This window comes from Neopelma chrysocephalum, unplaced genomic scaffold (genome assembly GCF_003984885.1).
Source record: "Neopelma chrysocephalum unplaced genomic scaffold, ASM398488v2 Primary Assembly neopelma1_274, whole genome shotgun sequence".
NCBI classification, from domain to species: Eukaryota; Metazoa; Chordata; class Aves; order Passeriformes; family Pipridae; genus Neopelma; species Neopelma chrysocephalum.
The window spans coordinates 397,448-411,480 of NW_020897936.1; the positions used below are offsets into that span (position 1 = coordinate 397,448).

At 39.9% G+C, this 14,033-nt stretch overlaps 1 protein-coding gene across 3 annotated transcripts in view; it reads right to left on the reverse strand.

Annotated features, from left to right (window-relative positions):
* The window catches only part of APBA2 (amyloid beta precursor protein binding family A member 2), a 94,883-nt gene that overhangs the window by 41,060 nt on the left and 39,790 nt on the right, over window positions 1-14,033 (reverse strand). The window lies entirely within an intron of this gene.

Genomic DNA, 14,033 nt, shown 5'->3' on the forward strand with positions numbered 1-14,033 from the left:
TTGCACACTGAAAGGAACAGATCAAGAGAAGGATCTACATTTATGCTAAATGTATTCTAGTGTAGGCTCTCTTCTGTCAATTTGACAGAGAATTAATCCTGAACCTTGAAATTAGTTTTCAATTTCTTTTTCTTGCCAGTAAGGGGTCATGCTTTGATTGCTCTGCAGTAAATGGGAGTTCTTTTCAATTTTCAGCTTAGGCATTTCTTTAACGTGTACTGAAAGCAAACATTTAGAATCTGACCTGCTCTTGCCAAAACTAAAGGAGAATAATTCTATTAACTTGGCAGCCACATAGGGCACTAAAAGATAATGCACTGGTATTAAAAGCATTATTTTTTTAAAAAGCACTCACTATTAGCCATTACCAGCTCAATGCCATGGAGCATTTCCCATTCTTAAACCAAATATTTCAGTTGGAAGGGACCTACAATGATTACCTAGTCCAACTGCCAGACCAATTCAGGGCTGACCAAGCTAAAGCAGGTTTTAAGGGCCTTGTCCAAATGCCTGTGAAATCACTGACAGGCTTGGGGCACTGACCACCATCGTAAGCCTGTTCCATTTACCCTCTTGGGAAATGTCTTCCTCTTTCTACTGCCCAGTCTGAAGCCATCCTGACACAGCTCTGAACCATTCCCACGCATCCTGGCACTGGATACCCTCTCCTGGGAGGAGAACTCAGCATCTCCCTCTCCACTTCCCCTCCTCAGGATGCTGTGGAGAGCAACAAGGTCACCCCTCAGCCTCCTTGTCTACAAACCAGACACCCCCAAAGCCCTCAGCCACCCCTCACAGGACACTCCTTCCAGCCCTTTCACCAGCTTTGCTGCCTTCCTCTGGACATGCACAAGAACCTTAACATCCTTCTAAAATTAGGGGGCCCAGAACTGCACACAGTACCCCAGGGGAGGCCCCACCAATGCTGAATGCAGCAGGGCATTTTATTTACAATAAAAGCTCACTAATTCTTCCTGCTAAACACTTTTAAATACCTATCTTTATAAAAATACTGGATTCTAAATAAATAAGCAGAGATTCTATGAACTGTATCAAAAATAGTCAAAATAAAAAAAAAAACTAATTCTAAGGAGGCCTGATAAGTATGATCTGCTGTGTATGATTTGGAAGGGAAAAACAATGTATTTTTATTGTTATGTTTCTCTGTGTTTCATTGTTGTATCCTTATGATAAGCTTGACCTGTGCAGTTACTTCATCGGGGTGAACTGAGCTCATGTTTCTGACTTGCACCACATAACTTCATGTTTTACTTATGCACCAAACAATGACATATCACCCAATCCCATGAACATTTTAACATAACCAGTTTTCCGAGTCTTGTGTGCACACATAAAGCAATAAAATTAGCATGGATTTAGAGGATTAGAGTAGCTATGTAGAGAGGAATTTCATAAGCATTATGAAATTGTAAAAAAAATCCTGTCACTGTAACCTAAAACCTCCTAAATATCCCTGCAGAATTTCTGATATCATAGGAAAAACCCCAAGCCTTAGTGTGAGACAAATCCAGGGATCTGATATATCTATGGATTATTGCAGTGACATCATGTGGCAAATCTATCCTGAAACATGGATTCTAGATTCTGAGAGACAAAGCTGAGATGCATGTTAGTTACAGGAGGAGACATGAAAGGAACCCAGCATGTGAAGCTCTTTTTAGTTATTGATACCTTGTAGAATTGGTCTTGACAGAAAGCTTTAAAGTAAGAGTATCTGAAGAGAAGTTTAAAGGAGAAAATCAGAGCAGAAGGCAAATGTTTCTCAGTGATTACCTGCCCCTCCTCACTGTTAGAAGAACTAGCAGACTTGCAAGGTTTCTAATATGATCTGTATGCCCACTATGATCCCTTTAATAAACTAGGGATCCATTTCAACTTTGGAGTCAGTTATAAGACACTCAGACCACCAAGCAATCCATCCACTAGGGTTGCCTCTCCTTTAGCCAGCTCCACCTACTGCAAACTAAGGATGTTCCCACACTGTGACTGCAGCATTAACAAAAATTTTACATTGGATCAAAACAGCAACCTAGTCACAGCAGTGCAGTGCTCTGCACAGACTGCAAAACACTGCCCACAAGCAAGACAAGCTGCTTGTAAGACCAGATTAGGCACAAGTAAGCACACTACACAAGCATGTCTAAAACCAGGTAAGATGGAGTGCTACAGATAATATTTTTGAATGGCGTTGCAAGGAAACTACAGAGATCTCATGTCTTAACCAAAAATTATTTCTTGTCAAGAACAGAACAAATTAGTGTCTCTTGGGGAAAGAACAGTTCTCATCTGCAAAGGCTTCAGTCTTCTAGTAATTGGAAATGTTCTCCATATTAAGTAGTACATAGAGATTTACAGTGCAGTTGACCCTGAAGACAAGTCACCACAGTGTAGCTAAAGACACAGAAGAACAGAGCATGTGTTTGAAACTCATGACTCAGATTTTCCTAAAGCATATGGAGACAAGAACCCTTTTTTTAGCCAGTGTAATGGAGTTTTTCCACCCACATCTAAGAATCTTCACTTAGCATCCAGGCCCTGGTCTCACTACAGTGATAGCCTTTTATAAATTCCAGTAGGGAATGCTCAGAGATGTTACTCACCTGCAGGAAAATCCACTGCATTCTAGGTGTTGTATAACAGTGCATGGCACAGGAAGCTGTTTGAAAGTGCTCTGAGAGCCAAAAGGAGGTGGACAAGCCAGGGCAGGGGCCTGGAGAGGCAGGGATGGATGGATGGGGTGTGCCAGCTCCTCCAAGAGCTGTGGGCACTGCCAGCCAGGCCTCTGAGAAAAGGGTTCTCAGTGGGGCAGCATCAACGACAGCAGCTGCAGTTCTGCCTCCCCAGCCACCTCTAAAATACAGCACAGGCACCATGGGAGGGATGGAAAGGAGGAATTTGGGAAAATAGTGGCAGACTGGAAACTTTTTAGAGCATAGGTGATAAGAAGTAGAGAAAATAACTCTTCTCAAGCACTGACATCCTAGGACATGGGAAATGGGTTTACAGTAAATTCAGTCTGAGGCAATGCCTGAAGACAGTGCTTTACCCCTGTATGCTGGAATTGAGGCAAAATAAGCCTGATTCTTTGGTAAGAGGCAAAGCTGATATTAATGCTATGGAAACTGAAGTTGCAAAGCAATCTCTGCACAACAATTACAATTCTAGTTGGCCTCCTCTGTAATCTTCTCAGTCAGGCACTACTTTTTAGGGAACAAAGTACTGAAATAAAAAGGCAGCATTTGTTATTTTGAGCCCATGAATTGCAGACTGAATCTGCACTGATTATACCATCTTCAACTATGAAATGTAACTTATGCAACTTCTACAACTGTATGGACACATTGGAATTACTGAACAGAGTTTTCAAACACAAGTCTGAGAAATGCTCTTTATAGAGCTGCACATACATTTCTGTCAAGGAAACAAACAGCTGTAGTTTAACTCAAGTATTAGAACAGGCAAGGCAACCTAGTTTTCTTCAAAATATCTCTCAAGCTTCCTAGAAAAATATTTTAGTCATAGATTAGGTTTAGCCTAGAACGCTTTTAGGTTTTAAAATACTTAGGTTATGCTAAAGCCTCAATAAAGGCTTCAATTAAGGTAACAGATCATTTCTTCTGCTTGGTGTAAGACTCCCTCCTCTTTCTTGTCTCTCACCTCCCTCCTTGATAGTGGAGAGTTAGGTCAGACTTCTGTATCACTCCAAGTGCATTTTTCAGCTTCTGGCTGGGGGTGGAAAGAAGAATTTCTGGGAACATGAAGGGTCAGTGCTTTATCCTTCTTTACCTTCTTTAGGATTTGGTAATTTTATCTTGCTGAGACAAGCAAACCCCTATTTCAGTTGTACAGTACATACTGAATCTCCATCAGTGTTGTCAAGATCAGCGATTACAGGACCTAATGGTTCTCAATAAAAATGTTTTTCTTTCAAGAATGGTTTTGCTTTATTTTTCTTAATTTTCCCTGCTTCAGCTCAATGTTGAAAAGAAAATCAATCTGCAGAATTTCTATGCAGCAGTAAAGTGGAGTATACATAGGGGAACCAATTTCTTCTGCTCCCAGAAACAGGAGTACTGGCTTATGGCTGGAATTTGTTCTAATCAGTGCTCATTGTAGTCATTAGCTTTCTCCTGAGTTCCTTGCACCTAATCCCAAACAGCTGTAGTGAGGGGTTTATGGACCTTAACACTTCTACATCTTTTCCCCTGTGTAGAAAAATACCTTTACTTTCTTTCCAACGAAAGAGACTAATTAAACTAGCAGTAAAAATGGGAAATGGTGTGCAATTGTAAACATGGTGATAAAATGAAATACTCGGTATAGTATTCCTGGCTGTGTTTAAAGAACTGCTTTACATCTATACTTGATTCACAAACTGAATAGCATTTCAGTGGGAACAAAAAAAGCACTTAGTTTTTTACAGCTAACGTGCACAGTGATCTGAGAGGGTGGGGAGCACTGTTAGGTTCTTTTGACAACATACTATTGCACGCTTATCTGCAGCCAAATGATTTTTGAGCCCTGCTGTTGCAAATTACAGGTGAACCTAAGGGTTTTACTGGCCTCAACTTGATGTACTCACTTTATTTTGCAAGGCCTCTTTCCTGTGTTTACTCCTTTCCAGGTTCCTTTCTTCATCTACTTCTCAGTCTCCTTTCTCCCACACTTCAAATATCTGCTCCATTTGTCAGTTTTGACAAAATTCACAGTCCAAGTTTTGCTTCCCTGAAACTGCTCAATACCTCCTGTTTTCCCCAGCCAGCCAGTGCAACCTAGCTGCTATCAAGGTGGTTCCAAAAAGGTATAACTCTACCCTTTAAAAGGCAGCTTCGGATGCAACACAATTTCCTGTCACGCGAGATTATATCACGTATGGCACACGGGCTGCTCCCCTGCTGCTCAGCTGGGGCTTTGATGCACTGCAGACTGAAGCTATTCCATATGTCAGCCCTATACATTCACAATTCAGAAATGCTGTAAAAAAAGTAAAAACAACACCCAACCCTTTTAACACAGACATATGCTTAGAACTGCTACATTTATCAAGTTACTCAGGACATATGTAACTGAGATAACGGTATTTTTCAACAGAACTGCATCAGAACATTCATGATTGCAGGGCTTTACACTAATTATACCATTCTCTTCTCAAATAAAGAGATAAGTTAAAGTGGAAAAAATCTACCTTCAATTCCTTCAGAACAATTTTAATATCAAACTAATAGTATATCTCAGTAGGCTTTAATTACAGAAGAAATACTTAATACTCCCATCTGCTAAGTTGGTCGAGAGGAATTGTGACTGAACCTAGATTGGGAACTAGAATTTTTAATAAGCAGATAACAGAAGATGAGTCTGCCATGACTGTCAGATTCTGCAGTCATTTGATTCCCCAAGGCCAAACTGGATTAACTTCATTTTTCAGTGGAGCTGACTCGCCAGAACATAAGAATTCATCGTGCAGAAGCAGAGTGCAGGATCACCTGCCAGACCTTCTAAAAGCAGGTACAAATGGGATCCTTACTCCCACAGGAGCTCTGCCTGTGTCCCTGCCAGCAGACTGAGCTGTGAGCAGGGGGGTCAGGAGGAGCACAGGATCTCTGACAAAGAAGAGGCAGAAGGACACACAGCACACGAGGACTGGGCACGTTGGTCCCCCATGCACAGGGTGAGCCTGTGGAACACTGATCCAATCCCTGGATATCTATCCAGAGGAAGACTGTCTCCTACAATCAGGACTACCCCAACACAATTCAATTAAGGTCACACTATGCCAATCCGAGTGCCACCTCAATGTTACTAAAGTTGGGAAGAGTTTCTCGGTGTAAGGCTGGCACAACCTGACACTAATTATTAGTCAGGCCAGTTACAAAATGTCTATTCTTTTTCTCTGAAGCCTTTGAATGTAAAACAAAAAACCCTCATGTATATTTCTTGACCTCTTCTCAATAGTGGTATAAAAATAAGAGTAGCAAACATAAAATGTGGATATAATTAAGAGCAACTTGTTATCTAGGTTTTCCATCCTTCTCCTTTACTTAAAATCAAATCCAACAAACTTCAAGTAAGAAAATACATTTTAAAACACTGTTTTGCACCAAGCAGAAACCTTTTGGGATTCAGAAATGTATTTTCTTTTGTCCTGTGAAATTCCATTCAAAATTATTTTAATCTGACTCCTTCCCTTTTCTATGGGTGCCTTTAGAAAATGATGACACTTTGTCAAAAACATCATAAAATCAACACTGTAGTCAGATGTCTTTGGGAATTTCTTTTTTCCTGTCTCAGCTGGGCTGACGTCAGGCTGGGGTTCCCTCAAGTTTAAAGGAAAGAAAGCACTTTATACACTCTGAAATATACAAGCCAGAAAACCACCAAAGACATCTTTTGTGAGTTGGGGGGGGGGAAGAAAGAAGAGCTGGTCCGTGTTCCTCCAGTGCCTCTGATTCACACAGTGATTCCTGGGAGTTGGATACCTGCAGAGGCTGAGAGCAGCTGGGATTCATCCAACACTGACCCTGCAGCCAGTTGTGCACAATCCCTTGTTTTCAGTAAGGACAAAAAAATAAGAAAGTTACAAATCAAAAATGGAAACAAAAGTTATTTGAACTTTTTAATTGTTGCGACAACATGTTAAGTCTCAGATTCAAGATCTTCCTTTTAACCTTAGGTTCTCACCCTCACACAGTGTACAAATGTGTAATACTTTGATGATAATACATTATTTTATACTACCTGCCTTAATTTGTTAAAAGCACAGCTGGAACAGGCCAGGAGGAAAACCAGCTAAAGGTAACTATAAATTTGGTGCTATTCAGTGTTTCAGAGCTTCAATTGATCATCTAAATATTATTTTAATATGCTTAATATAATTGAAACATGGAAAATAAGATATTTGCATGGGAAGCAGAGAAAGAATGATTCTTAAAGAAACGAGGGAAGTGTGTGGGGGGAAGTCAAAACGAATAGCATCCAAAAATAGATGGCGTTAAAATACATTACTTGCTAGTTATCTCAAGAGTGGCCACTAGGGCCTTCCTGGGTAGCTAAGGCCAAAAAAATTCCCTTATCATTCTCTGCTTACTCAACTGTGTCTGAGGCAGTCACAAAAGATAATATTTTGGGGGGGGGAAAAAAGTCACTGAATAGACAAACAGGAAAGAAAATTTTATGTCCTTTCTTAGTCACTATTACACTTATTTTATTAGTTTAAGAACTGACAGTAGAGTGAGAAATTAAAGTTCTGAGATAACAAATGCACATTTCTGTATGTTAGGATTAGTTCAGCTGCAGTCCTGCAGAAATGCTGATTAAAGCTCCAACAGCTGCAGTATATTAGTACTGCAAACTACACATTCCTGTGCTTTTCACATGGAACACATTGTCCTGAGTTACTCCCTTGCTGTAACAATTCTGTCAGCACACAGGTTGCACTCTGAGTAGAATATGGACTGTGTATGCACATCCTGAAGAGATGTACAGCATATATTGACCAGCCACACATCATGCACAGCTCCTGGCCCTGAAACTACGAAGAAACAATGGATAATTTGCAATGGAATGTCTTTTGCTGCTGTTAAACCACATCAGCATGATGAACGAGCATATTTGAAATGTTTAATTACCTCACATGAGAGTGAAATTTTTATAATTACTTTTGTCTGGGTCAGAAAACCTTCCTTTTATACTATTCACCAGATGATATCAAGAGGTTTTTGAGATGACTTAACTATTTTTCCTATTTTTAAAAGACTTTACATTCTGAGTTGTGCTCTTGCGTTTCTTTGCATGGTATATAAGATTTGTTTCATTTGCTTTAATCTAATAAGCTTTTAAAATCCAGTAACTACGTCGTAAAAGCCAATCTAAAAGTACTCTATAATTAGAACCCACCTACTGAAATTAAAAGTAGAGCAGACAAAGAAATGCTAAAGACAGTGTAAAATCCAATGGCACTGCAGAGATGTTCTTGAACATATAGCCCAACTGAATGTAGCTTTTACAGTTAACAAGTTCTGCTATTTCCTGCAGAAGTAATAAAAATGTGTGATCACATATTTAATTAACATTTATTGTGATGTGGCTTTAATCATTCTCCAGGGTTCAATTCCACAGCTCAAAGACTGATACTAAACCCACAGTGTTGCATCCATGCAGCTGTGTGAGTAAACATCAGTATCAGTTTTGCAGTGCTAAAACTGCTATAGAGAAAACCAGATATCATTAAACACATCTTAAACAGAGGGAAGGACAGAAGCAGAATATTTATATTCAGCAGAATAAGATGTGACTCCAAATTTAAGACAGTGAGATTTTATGGCCTATTCTTGAGACTGCTCTCCTCCAAGAATTAGTTTCAAATAATGAAAAAAAGTACCCCTGAAGCACTCAAATGTTCCAGTGATAGCTATGCAGAGACATCAACTTTAAATTTTATTCCATAATAAATATAAATTTTAGTATCTTCTTATGGTTATTGCATTTCCTAATTCACTGAGAGTAAGGGAAAAGCATAGGATGTATAGGAACAAGGGAAGGAAATCCAGGAATAAGGGAAAAGTATAGCACATATTAACATTATTATGTATAAAGAATATATGCCATTCAATTAAAACACATTTAGCCACTGTGAGACAACTTGCAATCCACCCACAGCTCTGGTAGAATTTTTAGTCTGTCCTAGAATGGATTATACCCAGTTGTGTAATGTTTCACAGAGGACCTTTCTGCTGACTATGGAGGCTACTCAGAAGTCTGGCAAACTGTTTTTGATTGCTCACTGGAAACACTAAAGGAAAACTTACTCATTTGGCCTCTAATGTAGATTTAATTACTATTTTAGTAATAAAACTAAATTATTCCACCTAAAATGTCTGTTAATACATGAAATTCTTCCTTTTTGTCTACGATAATCCAGTGTTTTGAACAGATTGAACAATGACTGGAAGTTGTATTGCGCAGTCAGGAATGTTGTACAAGGGTGAGACAAAATTTACTTTGTCTAAAATATTGAAAAAATGTTAGTTCACCATGGCAAATTCCTAGAAGAGCCTTTTAAGCCATCAAACCTCTACAGTGACCAGTGACTTGGGGTATAGGTGATATGATTTGGGGACTTCCTTCAACGTGAGGGACTAGTACTTCTGACAAGAGGTGTAAATTCAAAAGTTCATGTTTTGAGAGGAAAAAATGACATCAGAGCTGACACCACTGCGGGCTGCGACGGACACAGCTGGTACTGAACTGACACTGAGTAAGAAAGGAAAGAAATTTAGTTATATTTAAGCTGTTTGAGGAAACTTTGCACTCTCTTGCTGTCACAGATGCAAAATAACTCAATGGGTGTTTGCTAAGTAGGTTTACACACACGCAGGGATAATTTTAGCTCATCACGACTTTGAAACCTTCAGTTTTTGAAACTGTGTGTCAGACACCCAGTTCTACCCTCCCACTTTCTTCAGAGGAAAATAAGCCTTCTCTAACAGGTCATGCATGTTATACTTGCTTGTGTATTTGTTGTGTATCTCTTATATACATAGGTGTACTATTAACATCTGCATAGGTATGAGCAGTAAATGTATAATTTTATCTCCTTCAGTCCCTGCTCCCACTAGAAAAAAGACTAGGAATCTCTCTAGAAAAGTTATGGGGCTATTCTGATCTTAAAATAATTTGGAAAGATTATTAGCTTACCAGAGATTATTTTTCTGGCTTTGAGGAATGCCAAGATAGGACTGTCCCAGCCCATACCCCTTTCTTCCAAAATTGTGATCTTGCCATTTAAATGTCATGATTTAAAAACTTTGAGGATTTATATAATGGAATAAATTTATCTGTTAAAAATATCAGATAACCATAAGGTAGAGTTAGTTAATTCAACATCATCAAATATACATAACAAAACTGTTGCATTTTGGTCGCATCCAGTTCCACCTGAAATACAGGAACCACACACACTCCTGTGACTTGTGTACCTGAAATCAGTTTTTTCTTTACTATGGCTATTTAAAAATTAGCTCCTCAGGGTGGATGCAAGGATCACAAAAGCATTGTGGCAACACTCTGTATCTTCGATAGACATGTGGCTTTTAAGAGCTGTTACACCAGACTTTGTGCACGTGAGCTGCACATTAATAAAACACAACAATCTTCCTAACACAGTATTTCATTCCCTTTACTCTTTGTTGTGGTTTCACAGAACTGCTGCTAACTCTCATTCTGGCTCACCTTCATTTACAAAGAGGCTACTTTATTATTTTAATACTACAGAATTATGCCTTTAATGTGTTTTTAACTGTTTTGTTCTTATTGCCATCAGCTTTCTTTGTTGAAATAAATTTTGTCCTTTTTCCATTAAGAAGGAAGAGAAGTTCTTAAACTTGATACGTTTTTTAAAATACATGGTGTACAAGCAATTAATGTTCAGAACTTACTTATTAGCATTTTATGCTTTAGTTTACAGTTTACCAAGAAAAGATCCTTTGATTTCTCTTTTTGCATTATGCATCTCCCAAAGTTTTAACACAATAAAACTGGAAATACTTTTCACAGGCAGTTAATTAATCATTGTATTTTGATTTCACATATATGATTATCCAGTCTTGTGGGAAAAAAACCCTACTTTCCTTCAAAAAATTCTCATTTCAGGTTAGGCAGAGGTACATTAAGTACACTATTTCAATAATAATGCAGAAGGGACTAGGACAGAATAAGTCACCTTAAATGAAGCCTGGAGATGCAGCAAAACATTTCAAGCTGTACCATTTAAGCCAAACATTTCACCTTTACTCCAAGAGCCTCCATTTAATGATTGGCTCAAGGGCTGGAGTAGGAGGTGGTTGGGATATTGAAAATGTCAATTGGCAGTAACTGGAGGGAGGTCAGTGGAAAGGTTTCATTTGTAAAAGAAAACGGAGATGTTTAACTTTCTAATTACTTGGTGTTTAAGTACTGGGTTAGCAGTTCACACCCAACCATTCACACTCACATTTTACAGCTTCTTGATCCTCAGTGTACAATAACTCTTCAAAAAGGCTTCTTTTCATCACTACTGACCTTGAAGTCCTGTTAATGGTTTCAAGGAGACTCACCCTAATCATAGGAAAAAATGAAATTTTCTTTAAAAGGTTACAGGAAAGGATCGACAGCATTATTTTAATGAGTCAAACTTCACCCAAAATTAGATTTTTCAGGCATTGACAACTGACATGTTCCTCATTAACACCATCCCCATTTAACTAGAGTAAGAGGATTAGGTTGCATTTCTCTTGCTAATAGAATGTTGTCTTTTTCAAATTCATACAAATACTTGCACCGCTGGCAGATTTAGTAAATAAGTAAAACAATCTTCTGAAAGAACAAAGTAAGGGTAAAGACTATTGTGTAAGTTCTCTTCAAGATAAAACAGTCTGTCTTTGTCAAGCAGAATTAGCAAATTGCAAGGTTAATTTATGAGACCTTTTACAAAATCAAGATTTAAAAAGAATAGTAGATAATGAAGATAATCAGAGGCTTTGTTAGCAGTGAATTATATCATGGGAGTTTGCATTTTCAACCTTTGAAAAAATCTCTGTAGCTTGCAGCTGGTTGTGTTTCAGGCACACTGCTCCACAGTGGATGATCACCTCATTTGAAAAGCAAGATTAGATTATTCCTCTCTGTCTCTAAGGCATAAATTGCACATCAGTAAAATCCTCTCCAATTTATAACAACTGGTTAAAAGATAAATACTCTGTCAATCACCACAGCAAATCCTCAAGATGGCTTGAAACCTTACACCCACCAGCTTTGATTTGATATGCACCTTAAGAAAATAAGACCTTTCCTCCTAAATAAGTATTTTGAACGTGGAATTATTTCGATGGTGCTCTGAGTGGTACTGTCACAGCTCAGCAGGGTTACACAGAACCAGTTACCAAAACAAAGCACTGACCACAATGCTTTGGAGTCTTCTTGGGCATCAGAGACACGCCGTGACCCGCCCCTGCTGTGCTGGTGCTGTGTGAGCACCCCAAGGGTGTGTGAGCACCCTAAGGATGTGTGAGCACCCCAAGGATGTGTGAGCACCCCAAGGATGAATCAGCACCCCAAGGATGTGTGGGTACCCCAAGGATGTGTGAACACCTCAAGGACGTGTGAGCACCCCAAGGATGTGTGAGCACCTCAAGGACATGTGAGCACCCCAAGGATGAGTGAGCACCCCAAGGATGTGTGAGCACCCAAAGGACGTGTGAGCACCCCAAGGATGAATGAGCACCCCAAGGATGTGTGAGCAGCCTAAGGATATGTGAGTACCCCAAGGACGTGTGAGCACCCCAAGGACGTGTGAGCACCCCAAGGACGTGTGAGCACCCTAAGGATGAGTGAGCACCCCAAGGATGTGTGAGCACCCCAAGGATGTGTGCTCCGAGCCAGGGCTGCAAGGACATGGCTCTGACAGAGGAATTCCTGTGCCTTCTGCCGGAGCTCCCTGCTCCCTACGGGTCTGGGGACTGGGACATGCTGCATAAGGGGAAAACAGATGATACTCTGGCATCTGTACTTGAGCTGACTCTCACTAAGTCACTGCAGGTCCAGCAGGGCCACCTGTAAGGCCACCCTGGTAAATGAACTCCCACCCTGCAGCTCTGCAGCAGCTCAGGGAGCAGCAGGGCCACTGCCCCTCTCCTGTGGATCTGGCAGAACCAACCCTGTGGCTGTGCAGTGCCCAGCTGACCAGAAAGGCCATCTCAGACCCTGCCCAGTGCACTAGGAAGTCAGCCAAAGTAAGAAAGTTCACAAAGTTCACGATGAGTATGAAAAGTGGGCAGGGGGTTACCCGAGGCTGAAGAGCAGAACTACCCTCCCAGATTCTCCTCAAATTGAAGACCACACCTCCAACTCCGCCTAAACTCCACCTGTTATGAATATTGAAAATGTATGTTGCAATTCTATGAATATACATGTAGAAATGTTGTAATCACTTGTAGAAATTATATATAATCCTGTCTTTTTACTGAAAAGGCGGAGCAGTTTTTCCAGGATGACCTGACTGTTCCCCGGGCGCTCCGGAGGCCCGTGAAATAAAGTACCTCCTGCTTAAAGGCTACAAACTTTGTCTCTAAGCAGTTTCTTTTCCTTCGTGCCTTTTTGGGGGCAAAATCTTGGCATCATTTTGGCGAGCCAGCCAGGAGGGACACACCAGCAAAGGAGGGACACAATCATTGAGTTTGGAGAATGGCAGCAGTTCCTCAGTGTGTAAGACCCGGAACCTCACAGCACCTGACTGCAGAAATGCACACCTCCCATCCCTTGGGGACCCACACTAACCCACCTGAACTGTGGGAATTCACCCTTCATTTCCTGGGTCCCAAACCAGCACTACAGCCACAAACATTTCTGCAAGGTTAGGACATGAAAAATGCAGACCAGACTCAACCTCATGGGAGGCAGAGCAGGAACAAGACCTAGCTTGGAATGTCTCCGGGGTAAAACAGAATAAACTTGCACCTTTCTTCTGTACAAGAAGCCTCATTTACTTCTGAGGCTCATTTGAAGTATTTTAAAAGTGAAGAATTTCATAGCAATCGTTTCTCTTTCATCAAAAGAAAAAAGTCCTAAGCAAAATGCTTTAATTAGAAAAGACTCCCAAACTCATAGAAACAGGCAGACAGTTCTAGATGTCTCATTAGCTAATATTACTCTGTTCTTATCTTCACTAAGCATCTTTAGGCCACTCTGGGAGATGGGATACTGGGCCTGGTGAGTTTTTCCTCTAAGCCATGCTAAGTAACTCAAACTTGGCCATTGAATAGCTCTAAGATAGTCCTACCTTTCAGACAAGTTAAGGTGATACATGTGGAGACATGTATTAATTCTAACTTTCTGTTTTTATTCACACAAATTCAGGAATTATTACTAGGATTTTTTGAAAAAAATATTTATATAAATTTGAATTTTGATTGATATAAAATTAAAGTTTATGTGCATAAGTTTTCTAAACACTTAGGTCAAAAATCACTCTTTTAATCAAC